A 16,959-nucleotide genomic window follows, 5' to 3' on the forward strand; every position below is an offset into this window, starting at 1 on the left:
AGAGAGGAAATGGTGTCCAGGAGGAAAAAAAAAAAGATAAAACTACTTTTGTTTACTAGTGAATGCATAGTTCTTCCACAGAAGAAGCTCTAAATGGTCATGGCTCCAGCTTTATATGTGTTCAGTCATATGTTCAGAAGTAGGTAACACTATCAAAAAATATAAAGCATCTGAGATTATTTTCCCTTATTTGAAAGCAGGTGTATGAGTCTGCCGTGGTTTCTTGGGTGTTCATAGAAGACGCAGACTCATGGTTCAGAAATAATATAGTTTATTATTCACAGCATTAGAGGTAGCCAGAATATTAACAGTATTTGTGTGTGTGTGTGTTTCTGTGTGTGTGTGTGTGTGTGTGTGTGTGTGTAGGGGTGGGAGTTATATATCAGTTCTGAGCCTCAGTTCCCACAAGAAGAATCAAAACAGAGGCAGATAATATTTGCAAACACAACAGGTTAAGTTAAAAAAAAAAGATACTATTTCTGTCCTCCAAGTCTATTCAATACAACCATCTTCAAAGGACGGTCTAGAACAAATAATAAATGCAGAAATGTAAGCAACCAATTGAAAAGTGTCTCCCAAGAAACACACTTTGAGAGTCTTCCTTTGACAAAAATACTATAGGATATTACATGAATCAGGTGCATTGAATACTGGAAGGTTAAAATTACAAGGGACCAAATATTTTTAAGCAGACTGGCATCCAGTAGAGTTCAAATAGGTTTTATAAGATTGAGGAAAGAAGCCATCAAAACCTGGGCCCAGGGGCGCCTGGGTAGCTCAGTGGGTTAAGCCTCTGCCTTTGGCTCAGGCCATGATCTCAGGGTCCTGGGATCGAGCTCTGCATCAGGCTCTATGTTCAGCAGGGAGCCTGCTTCCCCCTCTCTCTCTGCCTCTCTGCCTACTTGTGGTCTCTGTCTGTCAAATAAATAAATAAAATCTTAAAACAAAACAAAACAAAACAAAAAACCTGGGCCCAATTTTCCCAAAAGTATGATTCTGATTCTAGTCTCTATGATGTTATCCCTTGAAGACAATGTCTCTAATTGAGTTGAATTAGTTTACTAAAGAGCATACCCCCATTTGTTGTAGGAGATGAACAATATGCAAGAGGCAAAATGCCACATGGAAGCCACCTGGTCTTCAGTGGAATATAGAATCAGTTCCTTTGGGATGAATTTGTTCCACATTTGACTTCCCACTTAAGGGAAAATAAGAGTGCCTTCCAATAGATTTTAAATAGGAAATGACAACGGAAGCTTATACAAGATTATAAAATGGGAAATTTCATTTAGATAAGCAATAATTTCAAAGTCATCTTCTTAATATTACAGACTCTTCACATAATCATAATTTTATTTTGGTATTATATGGTAATTTCAAATATAGTAAATATAAAGAATTTACCTCTGTAATTATAGCGATTCTGGTCGTAGTTTAATGGCAACAAAACTTCAAGTTAGAAGTATGGTCTACCAATTATGAATACATTTGGTAATGGTGTGTCATCTTCACTCCACTTGTCTCACTAAAACAGTGAGCCAAAAAAAGTAGGTCCAAGCTGTTTACTATGGTCAAAATGAGTTGCTTTTTCACTTGGTAAAGAAGCAGTCATATTTTGGAAAAAGAAACTGAGGCTATTAATATTTTCAACTTATTTTCAGAAAAGGAAAGAAAGGATAATCTAAGCTAAAGCCAAAATCTTACACAAGGTGGCAGGAGAATGGTCTTTTCCCAGATAAAGGGTTTTTCAACTTAGCCATGTTAGGAGGAAGAAGAGATGAGACATTGTGGACTTGACTAACGTTTGTACACTGTTCAAAAAGTTTTCAAAATAATGTGTATTATTTTTCTTCTTTTAGTTGAGACAAAAACAAACAAACAAACAAAAAACCACTAATGAGCTTACTCTTAAAAGGAGGTAAACAAGAAACTAGCAAAGATTGAGTGTTAGGTATTGTCCCCCTCCTTTTTTTTAAAATTATGTTATGTTAGTTACCATACAATACATCATTAGTTTTTGAAGTAGTGTTCCATGATTCATTGTTTGTGTAAAACACCCAGTGCCCCATGCAATATGTGCCCTCCTTAATACCCATCACCAGGCTCACACATCCCCACATCCTTCTCATCTTTAAAACCCTCAGTTTGTTTCTTGGAGTCCATAGTTTTTCATGTTTCATTTCCCCCTCCAATGCCCCCACTTCATTTTTCCTTTCCTTCTCCTAATGTCCTCCATGCTATTCCTTAGGTTCCACAAATAAGTGAAACCATATGATGATTGACTTTCTCTGCTTGACTTATTTCACTTAACATAATCTCCTCCAGTCCCATCCATGTTGATGCAAAAGTTGGGTATTCATCCTTTCTGATGGCTGAGTGATATTCCATTGTATCCATAGATCACATCTTCTTTATCCGTTTGTCTGTTGAAGGGGATCTTGGCTCTTTCAACAGAATGGCTATTGTGGACATTGCTGCTATGAACACTGGGGTGCATATGGCCCTTCTTTCCAGTAAAATAGAGCTAGCCTATGACCCAGCGATTGCACTACTGAGTATTGACCTCAAAGATACAGATGTAGTGAAAAGAATTAGGTATTGTTAAAGCACAAATGCAGGGGATAGAAGTTATGGTACAGAAGAGGGAAGGGCAACCATATGGCAGAGTAGAATAAAGTAGCTCAGGAAGAAATTAGTCATATCCAGATATTGGAAGGCATGTGGGGTTGGCAGGGAGAGCATGAGAAATCATGAGAGAAGAGAGAGAAAATGGACCAGGCAGGAGGGTTTATAACATTTTAACATCTAAGGTAAGCATATGCAAAGCAGAATAGGGAAAGAAATAAAAGTTTTTATAAGACTCAATACATAAGGAATAACGTGGAGGACACTGGGAGATGGAGAGAAGTGTGCTGGGGGAAATCGGAGGGAGAGACAAACCATGAGAGACTGTGGACTCTGAGAAACAAACTGAGGGTTTTGAAGAGGAGGGTGGCAGGTGGTTGGGTGAGCCCAGTGGTGGGTATTAAGGAGGGAATTTATTACATGAAGCACTGGGTGTGGTGCATAAACAATGAATTTTGGATCACTGAAAATAAATTAAAAGAAAAAAAAAGACTGACTACAGACATGGACCTCAGTGTAACACAGATATGGAACTCACTGGAATACCAGCCACTTCCCACCGACACACACAGACTATGATAATAATAAATAATAATTCAATTAAGAAAATTGCCTGCCAAATAATTTTTCCTCTTTTTATTTTTATGATTATTATTTTTATTTTATTTTTAAAGTTTTTATTTAAATTCCAGTTAGTTAAAATAAGGTTAATATTAGTTTCAGGTGTACAATATAGTGATCAACACTGCCATACAACGGCTTAAATATAAAAATGAAAAAAAAATTTTTTTAAAGATTTTATTTTTAAAAACCTCTACACCCAAGGTGGATTTCAAACGTACAACCCCAAGATCAAGAGTTACATATTTTACTGACTGATCCAGCCAGGCACCCCAACAAATAAAAATTTTATAAAATTGTTGAGTTTGTGGGAGTCTCATTTGCTCAGTCAGTTAAGTGTCTGCCTTTGGCTCAGATCATGATCTCAAGAGTCCTGGGATCGAGCCCCATATTGCTCATGCGCTCTTTCTCTCTCTCTCTCTCTGGCTTTTGCTCTTAAATAAATAAATAAAATATTTTTTAAAAAAATTGTTGAGTTTGTTTAACTAGTTTTAAACTAGTAGACAGAGATGAAGATAAAGTATGATCTCATGGCAGGGAAAAATACAACTTACACGTTTTAAAAATAAAATGTGCAATGCAAGTTACATCACTTCTTTTATCACCACACAGGGACTTTCCCTACTGAGTTGTTGTAATGTAAGGACCTATTTTATATTTTTATATTTTAGCAAGAGGCTTCCATTGAGGTTAACCCTGAAACTGTCCTTGCTCCCCTTCCCCCAGGGGATTCACTTAAAAACAAGACCTGGAAATCAGCTCCAGGTAACAAAGCCCATATACAAGGGTGGGTCAGGCCAGGTGGAGACATCAATCAGCGGGAGGGGGGGGGGCGGTGTTTGCATATTGTCTCCCTAGATACTAAGGAGTATGCCCCACTCCTCTGCCCTTTGGGAACCGTTTTGGCACCAATCCTAATCAAGGTGTAATAGGCTGGGTCAAATGTCTATACTAGGGTAAATTGAACCTCAATTGGTCACCTAGCCTCACTGTGGAGTTTCCTGTGTGTGTTAAAATCTCATTGGTCACCTGTGCATGGCCAGGCCTGACTTCATGGCCTTTGCCCTTAAAAGCTAGACTGTGAAACAGTGAAGGGTTGCCTTCTCTCATAAGAGGTGTGGCTCTGAACGTTCGGTTAGATTCTTGATGCTTGGCATGAAATAAGGCTTTGCTTGACCTTCGCTTTACATCAGTCTCGCTCCTTTAATTATAGACCCATTATTGGGGCATAACAGTATTAATCTTATAGTTATAAGTCCACAATGCATCCATCATCCATTCTACCCCTTAACATTCCCCTTTGGACAGACCCATGATCTAGAACAAGCCTTATTTTATAGTGCCTTGTAGGAGATTTTTGCTGCTGCCTAAATTGCCTACTTTCCTCTCACCATTACCACAGAAATTGGGTCCACTGAAACAAAGGGGTAGTGTAAGAAATTAACAACTTTCATAAATCTCTTTAAATCATAAAGTATAAGATAGTGATACCTTTTTTTCTGCCACATAACCAATTCTTGCAAGAATAAGGTCATATAAGAGAATTTACAACACATGCTAGCATTATCCTACTGGACCCAGATCATTTGTATGTTTCTCTGTCTCTGAGAAATGTAGTTATTTACATGACTGAAACCTACAAATTGTTTGATATGACTACTAATATCACCTACATTATTTTAAAGCCTGTTTAAGGCTTCTGAAATACATAGGTTTTGTAAACACTTATTAAGCATCTTGTATATATCAAACACTTTAAAAATCTCTGCTTTAAAAACAGAACAAAAAAACTCTACCTCAATGGAACTTTGAGTCTGAAAAAGATACAGGCAATATACAAGGCAACAGATAGAATAATTACATATTTGATTATATACTCCGAGGATGTCACATTAAATTGATATGAAAATGATGAGAAGGATCTGGATTTCTTGTCAAAATTTTTTGCCTTAAAAAGAAATTGATATTTAGGGAAAGTTGTTACTGAAAGAGGTCCTGTGTCAACCAAAAATGTTAAACCATGATCTGAATAAATTTTCCAGTTGTGATCATTGCTTTGTTTAACTGTCTTATATTAAGACTGAATTTAGTAATTCAGTCTCAGATTTCAGTAAGTCTTTTTTTTAGTGATTTTTTTTATTTATTAGAGAGAGAGAGGGAGGGGCAGAGGGAGAGGAAGAACCAGACTCCTTGCTGAGCAGGCAGCTGATGCAGGACTGGATCCTAGTACCCTGGCATCATGGCCTAAGCTGAAGGAAGACACTTAACCAACTGAGCCACCCAGGCACTCTAGACTGTAAACTTCTTAAAGGTAAAAAAGTTTATTCTTCTAGAAGTTCCACAGACATTTCTAACATCCATAAGAAAGCATGTACTGATGTAAAATGCCAGCAAATCAAATTATTTAGAAAAGAAAGAAAGAAAGAAAAGATATATCTGGATAAAGAGAAAAACAGAAAATCTAATAATACATTGAATTATTAGAGCAAAGAGTGGAGGAAGAGAAAATAAATATGAAATAGAGATTTCCACTAAAAGAAAAAAATTGAATAAGGCAGGAGATTTAGAAAATTATTATGACAGACTTGAGAAAAAATAAAATAGGAATTTTTAGAAAATAGCAATGAATGAAAAGGTAAATTGTTCCTACCTCTATAATATTAGCTGTTTGTTGTTGTTGTTGTTGCTAATTTACCTATTTAAGCTAATAAACAAAGAAAGGTTTCATTTAGGGATAAGGTTTCTATATATATATATATATTTTCCATTTAGGGATAAGGTATATATATATATATTTTCATTGTTAGAAAATGTGTCACAGAAAGTGTTTAAACTTTAAGATACAGATGCAACATGTAAAAAACTACATTGTTTGAACGTCTAATTTGTAAATGCTGTTAGAGGAAACTTGGTGGAAATGTCCTTATGTGGTTGTGTTTCTGGAACTAAGTATATTTATTAATAAGGAATAGTTTAAAATTATGAAATGACCAGGAGTGGACAATTTTCCTAATCCTATCAGCTCTTTGCAGCTCTTTTATTAGCCCCCTTCAGGAATACCAGCTTTATTTATCTAATTAAATTTTATATTAATATGCTTTTGACTTTTGGCCTTTCTCTTCATTCTGTTCTTTTTTATTTCCCGTAAATTACATGTTTCTGCTTAACAGCTACTATCAATTCTTTGATATGAATTCTCAGCATCAATTTACTAACTCCAGAGATGAAGCAGCATCAATATTTAGAAGCAAAGAATACAAAGCCTTGGGCATCTGGATGGCTCAGTCAGTTAAGCATCTGCCTTTGACTCAGGTGGTGATCCCACGGTCGTGGGATGGAACCCCAGTTTGAACTTTCTGCTCAGCTGGGAGCCTACTTCTCCCTCTCCCTCTGCCTGCAGCTCCCTTTGCTTGCGTTCTCCCTCTCTTTGTCAACTAAATAAAATAAAGTAAAATAAAATAATGTAAATAATACATTTATTTATTTATTTATTAAAATGCAATTATTACACAATAAATAATGTATTGCATAATTATAATAATGATTAAATAATTTATTAAATATTTATATTAAATATATCGATTTAATTAAATAACTATTTTTTAGAATTTAAAATATTTCAAATTTAGATTGTTAAATATTAAATCATTAATTTAATAAATAAATATCTAAACATAATTAAATAAAATAATTTATTTATTAAAATAAATAAAATAATGTTGTCATTATCTGAGCATGTATTTTTAAATAGTCTAAAAACAACCATCTAATAAAGTCTAAATACATTGAGATCAGATATTTATACAAGTTAACCCAGACACTCAACCCACAGACAGTTTCAAAACATTTGTTTTTTTTAAAGATTTTATTTTTTTATTTGACAGAGAGAGATCACAAGTAGGCAGAGAGGCAAGCAGAGAGAGAGAGGAGGAAGCAGGCTCCCTGTGGAGCAGAGAGCCTGATGCGGGACTCGATCCCAGGACCCTGAGATCATGACCTGAGCCGAAGGCAGTGGCTTAACCCACTGAGCCACCCAGGCGCCCCTCAAAACATTTGTTTTTATCTACTACTCAAAATACGATTGTAATGTATTTATTTATAACTTTGATGTAGCAAGGAAACTTGGAGGAAAAGGAGACATTTGGTTTTAATATTTGAAAATTATTTTGTTGATTAAAAAAAAATAAAAACCTTACCACATGAGCATTTCTTCTTAAATAACACTGTGAAGTTTCTGAGTCGCATTCTATTAAAAGTGCTGATAAAATGGCCTCAGTTACTCATTTAAATTATCAGCTGAATGGGTAACAAATGAAGTAGAGAGCTTTTTAATTATTTATGAATGTATTGCTTGTGGATGGAGTGCCACATAGAGTCACCTCTCTTTTTGGCTTTGTTTTGTGAGCAGCAGTGGAATCTATGAATGAGATTAAACATAAGGACATTCACAGAAATTCTTAATGAACTTCTGGGGAAGGGCAATAAGTGCAAGGAAAAACTGCAGCAAGACTAATTACAAATTTCAAGTGGTCATTGCTTAATTATAGAAGCTTTTAAGTTCAAGTAATATATCTTTTTTATGAGCCTATCATATTGTATTAATTACCACAAACTGCACTCTTGAACACTTATCTTTTCACATATTTCTTATTCTTAGTACTTAAAAGTACCCTTATGATTGATAAGTAAATGGATTTTACTGACAATGCATTTATTTACATAAAAAAATAATGCTGTTTATATATATAAAAACAATTGAATATGTGTATGTGTTCAATGAAATTTTTTTTTCAAATTAACATCTTAATTCTACCACATTGGTTACAAATAGATATAGACTTTATAGATTCATCAAATATTTTATTCTCAAATTTATATCTCCTTTGTGAAGTAAATGAAACTGTATATATTAAATATAATCCTATCACATGTAACAGTTACTAGTGCATCCCAGGACATACATAGGTCAGGTCCTACTCAAGGCATCACGGATAACTGGATTTAACTTTCTATCCTGGGAGTCTTCTGTATATTTCTGTGGCTTTTATACTACAATCAGGAGGAAGAATTCTTTTGCTAAAAGCTTCCAAATCGGGCGCCTGGGTGGCTCAGTGGGTTAAGCCACTGCCTTTGGCTCAGGTCATGATCTCAGGGTCCTGGGATCGAGTCCCGCATCGGGCTCTCTGCTCCACAGGGAGCCTGCTTTCTCCTCTCTCTCTCTGCCTGCCTCTCTGCCTACTTGTGATCTCTCTCTGTCAAATAAATAAATAAATAAAATCTAAAAAAAAATAATAAAAAAATAAAAGCTTCCAAATCACTATGTGAGTAGATTATTTGTAGACTAGTGATATAATATTATAGTTTAATATGTAAAGCATGATAAAATAAAATGCTATTGCCATATTTAATTTATTCAGAAAAGCATTCATTTAGTTATCAAGCATTCATTTGCTTTTTTTAAAGATTTTATTTATTTATTTGACAGCACAAGTAGACAGAGAGACAGGCAGAGAGAAAGGAAGGGAAGCAGGGTCCCTGCTGAGCAGAGAGCCTGATGTGGGGCTCTATCCCAGGACTCTGGGATCATGACCTGAGCAGAAGGCAGAGGCTTTAACGCACTGAGCCACCCAAGAGCCCCAAGCATTCATTTTCTTTATACAGAAGAGATAGAACAATATTATATAGTAGAAAATACAGTAAATAATCTAGAAACCTTGATCATTGTGTTTTGGCAATTTTAGAACATAAAATTAGCTAAAGCTCAAGTGCAAGTTATATTTGTATCCTAGGAGGAAAAGTTAATTAAAAGTTTGTTTATTACCATAGTTTAACACTTCAACAAAATGATAATGAGTCAAAAATTAATGAATATATGAAGTATACAATAAAAACAATAATCTTGAGTGTATGTGACTCACTGTAGGTATTGATAGGCTAGAAATCAAAGGGAAAGTATCTATAGGGTTTGTTCAGTTCCATGCTCATCAGATTAATAGGCTTTCTCATATTGCTTCCTTCATCACATTAATTTGTCTAATGAAGTTTTCAAGAGTTAAAGACAGTGATAGGTTCATGACTGGAGAGAAGGTACAGAATCTAAGATAGTTCAGAAGTGCTTATTATTTAAGAGAAAGACAGCATGGGAGGTGAGGGGTGGAAGGAAAGGGATAAGAAGAGAGAATCTTAAGCAACTTCCTTGCCCAGCACAGAGCCTAAAGGGGCTTCATCTCATCGCCCTGAGATAACAACCTGAGCTGAAATCAAGAGTCAGATGCTTATCTAATTGAGTCACCCAAGTGCCCCATTTTTTCCCTGTATCTTTATTTTCATCTCTTTCTGTAACTGAGTTTCCCTTCAAAATCAGGACTTGCATACACAACCTAAATAATTATTTTGGGATTTGATCACGTGGAAGAGGAGAGAATGAGAAGAGCTAAGTGGTCCAGGAGAAACATATATGAGTTCAGACTGAGTGGATTATGATTGTGGACAACTGAGCATCAATCCTAATGCACAGAATACATCTCAGAATTATTTTCCTGAAACAAGAAAGAATCTGTTTAACCCACTGGCTTCTGCATCCTATCCACAGTGGTTAAAATTCATCCCAGAAGTAATTAATGTTCCTGACTTTTCTATTAATGGGCATGAGAGAGGAGCTGAGTGGGCTTGGTCAGTGTCCCACCTAATGAAAGGCAGAGCAGATTCAGGCAAAAAAAAAATATATTAGTTCTTTCCAAATTAGATTTAATGGGATTCTGTTTTTCATTCATGAATTCATTTTACATTTTATATTTTATCGATTTTTCTAAGCTTTGGCCAATATTCACTACATTTTTGAATAGCTTTTATCTATTATTGTAAATCATTTTTCTGCTACATTTGTTTAGTCATGGTTATCCATTTCTTCTTCCAAGTTTTTCAGATATGTGATATCAATTTCCAAATAAATTATTTAAAATGTTTATTTTTTATACTAAACTTCTATGAAAAACATTGATATATGTATTATGGCATATTGTTCCCCTTTCAACTTATTTTTTAAAATGTGAATGTGCCTTGGCAAATATATATTGTTTCATTTTATGTTTATGTAGATTCTTCATAATTTTTCCAAGTTCATTGGCTTATGGTTTATATTTTTTTAATAATTTTCCTACTGCCAATTAATAGATTTTTTTCCATTACCTTGTCTAAGTTGCTATTGCCATTATAAGTAAAAAGCATCTGGAAATCTATATTCCTGTCCAGTTTCCTCACATCACTCATTATTTTCAGGATCTAGTTGGATTTTCTTACAGGTTCCAGGTGGACAAGCTTTTGAACTGGTGCTAATTATTATTTGTTTGTTTCTGGCTTCCTGCATTTACCAGCTTAGGGATCATTTTTAACAATTATGATGAAATGAGGCATCATATTCTTATTCTCAACTTCATTAATAATGATATTAGTGTAACATGTCCTACAAGATAATAATAGATACATGTAAAATAATTTCATTGACCAAAAAAGTGGTGGAAAATGTAAATAAAACACAGTGGCAGCCAACTAGTCATTTCAAGTTGAGCTATTTTTCCCCCTTTATCTCCCTGTCTCTTTAATTTCCTGTAGCACATTCCTACAAAGTATTTTAAGGTGTTTTATATGCACATACATAGAGATCATCATGGAGTCTAAATCTAATAATTCCTTGTCAGTTTTAAATATTTTAAGTATTGTTCATTCCTATGTCAGTTGTCTATTAACTTTTTCTCCACACTGCACTTAATTGCAAGGAAATATTTAATTTTAATATAAATTAATTAATCACTTTAATAAATATTTTTACCTTATGGATTAATCTTTGATGCTTATTTCTTAATTTTTTTTAACTTTTAAAATTTTATTTATTGAGAGAGAGAGTGAGAGAGAGAGAGAACAAGCACAAGCAGGGGAAGCTGCAGAGGGAGAGGGAAAAGAAGAAGCAGGTTTCCCACCAAGCAGGGAGTCAAGCTCAGTCTCAGGGCCTTGGGATCATGATCTGAGGTGAAGGCAGAGGCTTAGCTGACTGAGCCACTGAGTCTAATTGTTATCTTGATATTTAAGGAAATACTTTATCATCTCTAATTGATCCCCTATGTCACAAATACAGTTTTCTCTATGGTGCTATTAATTTTATTGTCTTCAAATGAGACTCTTTTTCTAGAAGCATTTTTAATCAGTCTCTTAGGTCTATAATTTAGTTTTTATACATTTCATTTAGTATTTTATTTTATCTTCATCATCTCTGAGTATTCCTGACCAGTACTCATTGGTCAAATCTTTCTTATTAATCTATTCCAAAAATTTGCTTGTTTCTATAATATTTTGTTATGACTGCTGTCGTTCTTAGGTTTTGCCTTTATATTCTTTTTGTTTTGTTTTGTTGTTTTATGCTTTGGTGTTTTTGTTGTATTGTTTTGTTTTTCTTTTGAATTAATACAATTAAACCTTTAGATTTCTTTCATACCTTTAATTATTGTCACTTATTTTCACAAATGATATTACCGTAGTACAGTAATTCTAAATATTTCTGAATTAGCTGTATTTCTTTTTAGGTATAAAGTTAACTTCCAGTTACATGGACTTAATATTTTGGTCATTCTATTCTAGTTTTATTGCCTTATCATTGGAAAATATAGCCTGATACTTAACTCTAGGGAATGATGTGGGAGAGCTAGGTTCTTGTCTCTTGGAGTCAAAGAAGGAATCTCGTGGGCAATGGAGAGTGAGGAAGTGACAGAAGTTTATCAAGTGAATATATAGAAAAAGCTCTCACAACTAAGAGGGGTCCCCACACAGTTAACAATGAGTGCCTTCAGGGTTTATTTTTTATAAAAAGGTAACCAGGCAACTTTAATCCTTTTAACATCTCTATCAATAACTCCTGCAATGGCTTACCTCCTTTTGAGGGTCTGATTATTCTTTTTTGGTTACAGGTGTTTATCATAGAGACACCCACCCCACATGACCCACTCCATACACCTAGGGCAGGGTGGTCCTCCATCCCACATGCCTAGATCAGGGTGCTCTTCCCTGGGATAGGGTGGTCCAATTTATCTCTTTACTCTGGTTTTCCCACACCACATTTTGGGGATTTCTGAGAGCCTGTTCACAAAGTTCCCTATGGATCTCTTCCTCCCTAGCCCCACCTGTCCGTTACTCATTTTGAGAGTTGATATTACCAAAGTACTGTAATTCTAAAAATTTCTGAATTAGCTGTATTATTTCTTTTTAGGTATGAAGTTAACTTCCAATTATATGAATTTAATATTTTGGTCATTGTTTTCTAATTTTATTGCCTTATTCTTGGAAAATATAGCCTGATATTTAACTCTAGGAATTTATTGGCATATACTTCTGGCCTAAATAATGGCCTGTTTGTGTAAATGTTCAACTTATGCTTATATACTTACTGAAGACTATTGTTTTGGGATGGCTACATCCCAGGATGGCTACATTTATTAATAGATCAGGACTATTAGATTCTCTAAATTTTGATGTCTTTTAATTTAATCTAATTAAATTATCAGTTAATGAAAGAAGTTAAATTTTTTTATGTACTACTGCATCTAAACTTATCAAAGTCTTTTGCTATTATTAGACAAGTATGTCATCCTGTTTTTATACCAAGTCTTACATTAAAAAAAATCATACTATATGAAATATTACTTATTATTATTATTATTATTTTTAAAGATTGTATTCATTGGGGTACCTGAGTGGCTCAGTCAGTTAAGTGTCTACCTATAGCTCAGGTCATAATACCCGGGTCCTGGGATAGAGCCCCGCAGGGGGTTCCCTGCTCAGTGGGGTGCTTCTCCCTCTCCCTCTGTTATTCCCCCTCCTGTGTGCATGTTTTTCTTTTCTAACTCTCTCTCAAATAAATAAGTAAAATTTAAAGATTATCTCTCTCAAATAAATAAGTCAAATTATTATTCTCAATGGGAGGGAGAAGCAGACTCCCAGGACCCTGGGATCATCACCTGAGCTGAAGGCAGACAACTTGAACCGACTAAGTCACCCAGGCACTCCAGTTGTTTATTTATTTATTTATTTTTATTATGCATATGTTTTATCTCTCTTTTCTTCAAGTCTTTTTTTGATCTTTTTACTTTTTTACTTTTTTCATAAAACTGAATTATTTCAAGATGACTTGGTCATCCTCTTTTACCCCACCCCATAGGTCATAGAGTACATTTTAACTGTTAAAATATTAGTATTTAAGTGCTGCCTACACAAATTAAGGCAAATTATCTGTGGTCTGTATTCCTGAAAATATTTTTTTTTTATTATGCCTTCCTATTCCAATGACATTTTATAAGGATCTAAATGTTTACATTTGTGATTATTTTTTTCAAAATAATAAAGCTATTACTTCATTCTTTTTTATATCTGATGTTATTTAAAAAATTTCTGTCAGTCGGATTCTTGTTTCTTTATTAATGAATTATTTTTTTTCTCTCTAACACTTATGATTTTTTTTTGTCTTTGGTATGTATGCCCTAGTTTGGGATTCATAGAGTCAACTATAGTTATGAATATTTTCTTTCTTTTTTTGTATGTAAGTTTTAATCCAGTGTCTTGACTATTTTATGCTTGAGAAATAGATGTACATTAATATTCAAATATTTCTTTCCTTTTTCTTCTTTCATTTTAAAATCGTCATTTATTTTATTTTATTTAAAAAAATATGTATTCATTTATTTGGAGTAGAGAGAGAGGGTCATGAAGAGTGGCTGATTATATACTTTCAATTTGGGAGGAGGTTAGGGATAGCACAAGCCTCCAAGGTATTTTATAAACAAGGTTTCCAGGACCTTGAGGGGGCTAGCTATTGTTAGGGAAAGGTCATTTATTACTATTTAGTAAAAACTCAGGGAAGAGACTCTTCTGATGTGTATCAGTGGGTATATGCTTGGGAGATGATTGCCAATGTATATCTTGAGGGCAGGGGTGGGGAATAGAGATAAAGAAGTTTCCAAAGTAATTTTTACATGTGAAAGTAGATTTTCAGTATCCTGGGGGGGTGGATTAAGAATGCTTTTTGCCCTGAGTAGATGTGTCCACATGGAAGCAGCTGAGTCCCCAGAGGAACTTCAAGGACTTGTCAACAGGCTATGAGTAGTAAGGAAATCTAATTTTTTCTCTAGCTTTTGTTCCACACGTATCACCTACATCTTACACCTCTTTTATATTGATAATTTTAATGCTTTGCTGGTATCCAGATGACTATGTCCTTAAGTGACTTCTTTTTTTTTTTTTTTTGGCTTAAATAATAGAAATTTATTTCTCATAGTTCTAGAGGCTGGAAGTCCAAGATCACAGTGTTGTAGGTTTGGTCTCTCCTGAGGCCTTTCTCATTGGCTTACTAAGAGCCATCTTCTTGGTTGAACTAACATAGCCTCTTTCTCTGTGTAGACTCATCCTTATGTCTCTTTCTCTTCATATAAGGACACTAGTCCTATAAGTGCCCCATCCAAACGAACTCCTTTAATCTTAATGACCACTCTAAAGATCCTGTCTCCATGTACTGTCACATTGGAGGTTAGAATGTCCTTGTGGGGGACACAATGCAGGTTTTAAGATGGTCCAAGTCTGTGATTTTTGAGGATGTATGTTTGGGTTGTTTTTATATTCTTGAGGCAACCTATACATTTTACTCTTTCCTAATGAATTTCCCTTTTCTTCAAGTCTCTGTCAGCTTCAGTTCTTATTGGTAGCTATGGTTTCTTCATGTTCCCTGATATGCATTGCAAAAAAGAGAGAGGAAACCAATGGGCCTAACTCTCTCTCAAAGAAAGATGATACCATAGTTCTCTAAGGAGAGAAGAGATTGTCTTTTTTTTTTAAATATAATTTTTTATTTTTTATAAACATATATTTTTATCCCCAGGGGTACAGGTCTGTGAATCACCAGTTTTACACACTTCACAGCACTCACCAAAACACATACCCTCCCCAATGTCCATAATACCACCCCCTTCTCCCAAACCCCCTCCCCCCAGCAACCCTCAGTTTGTTTTGTGAGATTAAGAGTCACTTATGGTTTGTCTCCCTCCCAATCCCATCTTCTTTCATTTATTCTTCTCGTACCCACTTAAGCCCCCATGTTGCATCACCACTTCCTCATATCAGGGAGATCATATGATAGTTGACTTTCTCCGCTTGACTTATTTCGCTAAGCATGATACGCTCTAGTTCCATCGATGTTGTCGCAAATGGCAAGATTTCATTTCTTTTGATGGCTGCATAGTATTCCATTGTGTATATATACCACATCTTCTTGATCCATTCATCTGTTGATGGACATCTAGGTTCTTTCCATAGTTTGGCTATTGTGGACATTGCTGCTATAAACATTCGAGTACATGTGCCCCTTTGGATCACTACGTTTGTATCTTTAGGGTAAATACCCAATAGTGCAATTGCTGGGTCATAGGGCAGTTCTATTTTCAACATTTTGAGGAACCTCCATGCTGTTTTCCAGAGAGGTTGCACCAGCTTGCATTCCCACCAACAGTGTAGGAGGGTTCCCCTTTCTCCGCATCCTCGCCAGCATCTGTCATTTCCTGACTTGTTGATTTTAGCCATTCTGACTGGTGTGAGGTGATATCTCATTGTGGTTTTGATTTGTATTTCCCTGATGCCGAGTGATATGGAGCACTTTTTCATGTGTCTGTTGGCCATCTGGATGTCTTCTTTGCAGAAATGTCTGTTCATGTCCTCTGCCCATTTCTTGATTGGATTATTTGTTCTTTGGGTGTTGAGTTTGCTAAGTTCCTTATAGATTCTGGACACCAGTCTTTTATCTGATATGTCGTTTGCAAATATCTTCTCCCATTCTGTCAGTTGTCTTTTGATTTTGTTAACTGTTTCCTTTGCTGTGCAAAACCGAGCACACCGACCGGAGTGAAGCGGGGTCTTTTATAGGAAGGTACAAACAAGTTATGGGTGGGGCGCAACTGATTGGTGGACAGTTTGAACTTTTGAAAAAGGCATACTTGGTGTTAGTGGATTGGCCCTGGAAGAGAAAAGCGGGAAGGGGAAACAAAGAGGGGAAGTTTGACCTTATTACTGGGCAGAAAGGCATCCTGTCTACGTGACCTATGTGACCATGCAGCCCCCTTGCCTACGTGATCTAGGGGACCATGCAGCCCCCTTGCCTACGTGACCTACGGGACCATGCCCCGGCTATTAGGAGAGGGTATCTTGTTCAAACAGGAGTCAAGTGTCATGCCCTAAAAGCCAAGCGGTTATAGAAAGGCAAAAGAGCAGTTACATTGAATTCAACCCTGGGGGAAGGGTCTTTTCATTGCAAGGGGAGGAGGGGTACTTTTACACAACAAAAGAGCAGTTAATTACTTAACGACTGGGGGGGGGTGTCTTTCAAGGACATCATACCAACAATGCCAAATAATTTTCAGACAACAGCAAGATATCCAAGAATTCAACTAAATTCTGACACTATCTACCTGAACATAGCGTAAGATTTCATCAGTTAAGGGATCAGTCCTCCAAGACTATCTCCAACCCCATCTCAGATGCCAGTCTCACTGTAGGCCCCAGGTTATTACCTGTGCTTGTGACTGAGCAACTACAGGTTGGAGGTCCCAATGGCCTACTTCTTACGTTCTTTTAATTTGCTACAGGGGCTCACAAAACTCAGAAAAATACTTACTTTATGTTTGCCAG

This window comes from Mustela nivalis (assembly GCF_964662115.1).
Source record: "Mustela nivalis genome assembly, contig: HAP1_SCAFFOLD_398, whole genome shotgun sequence".
NCBI lineage: Eukaryota > Metazoa > Chordata > Mammalia > Carnivora > Mustelidae > Mustela > Mustela nivalis.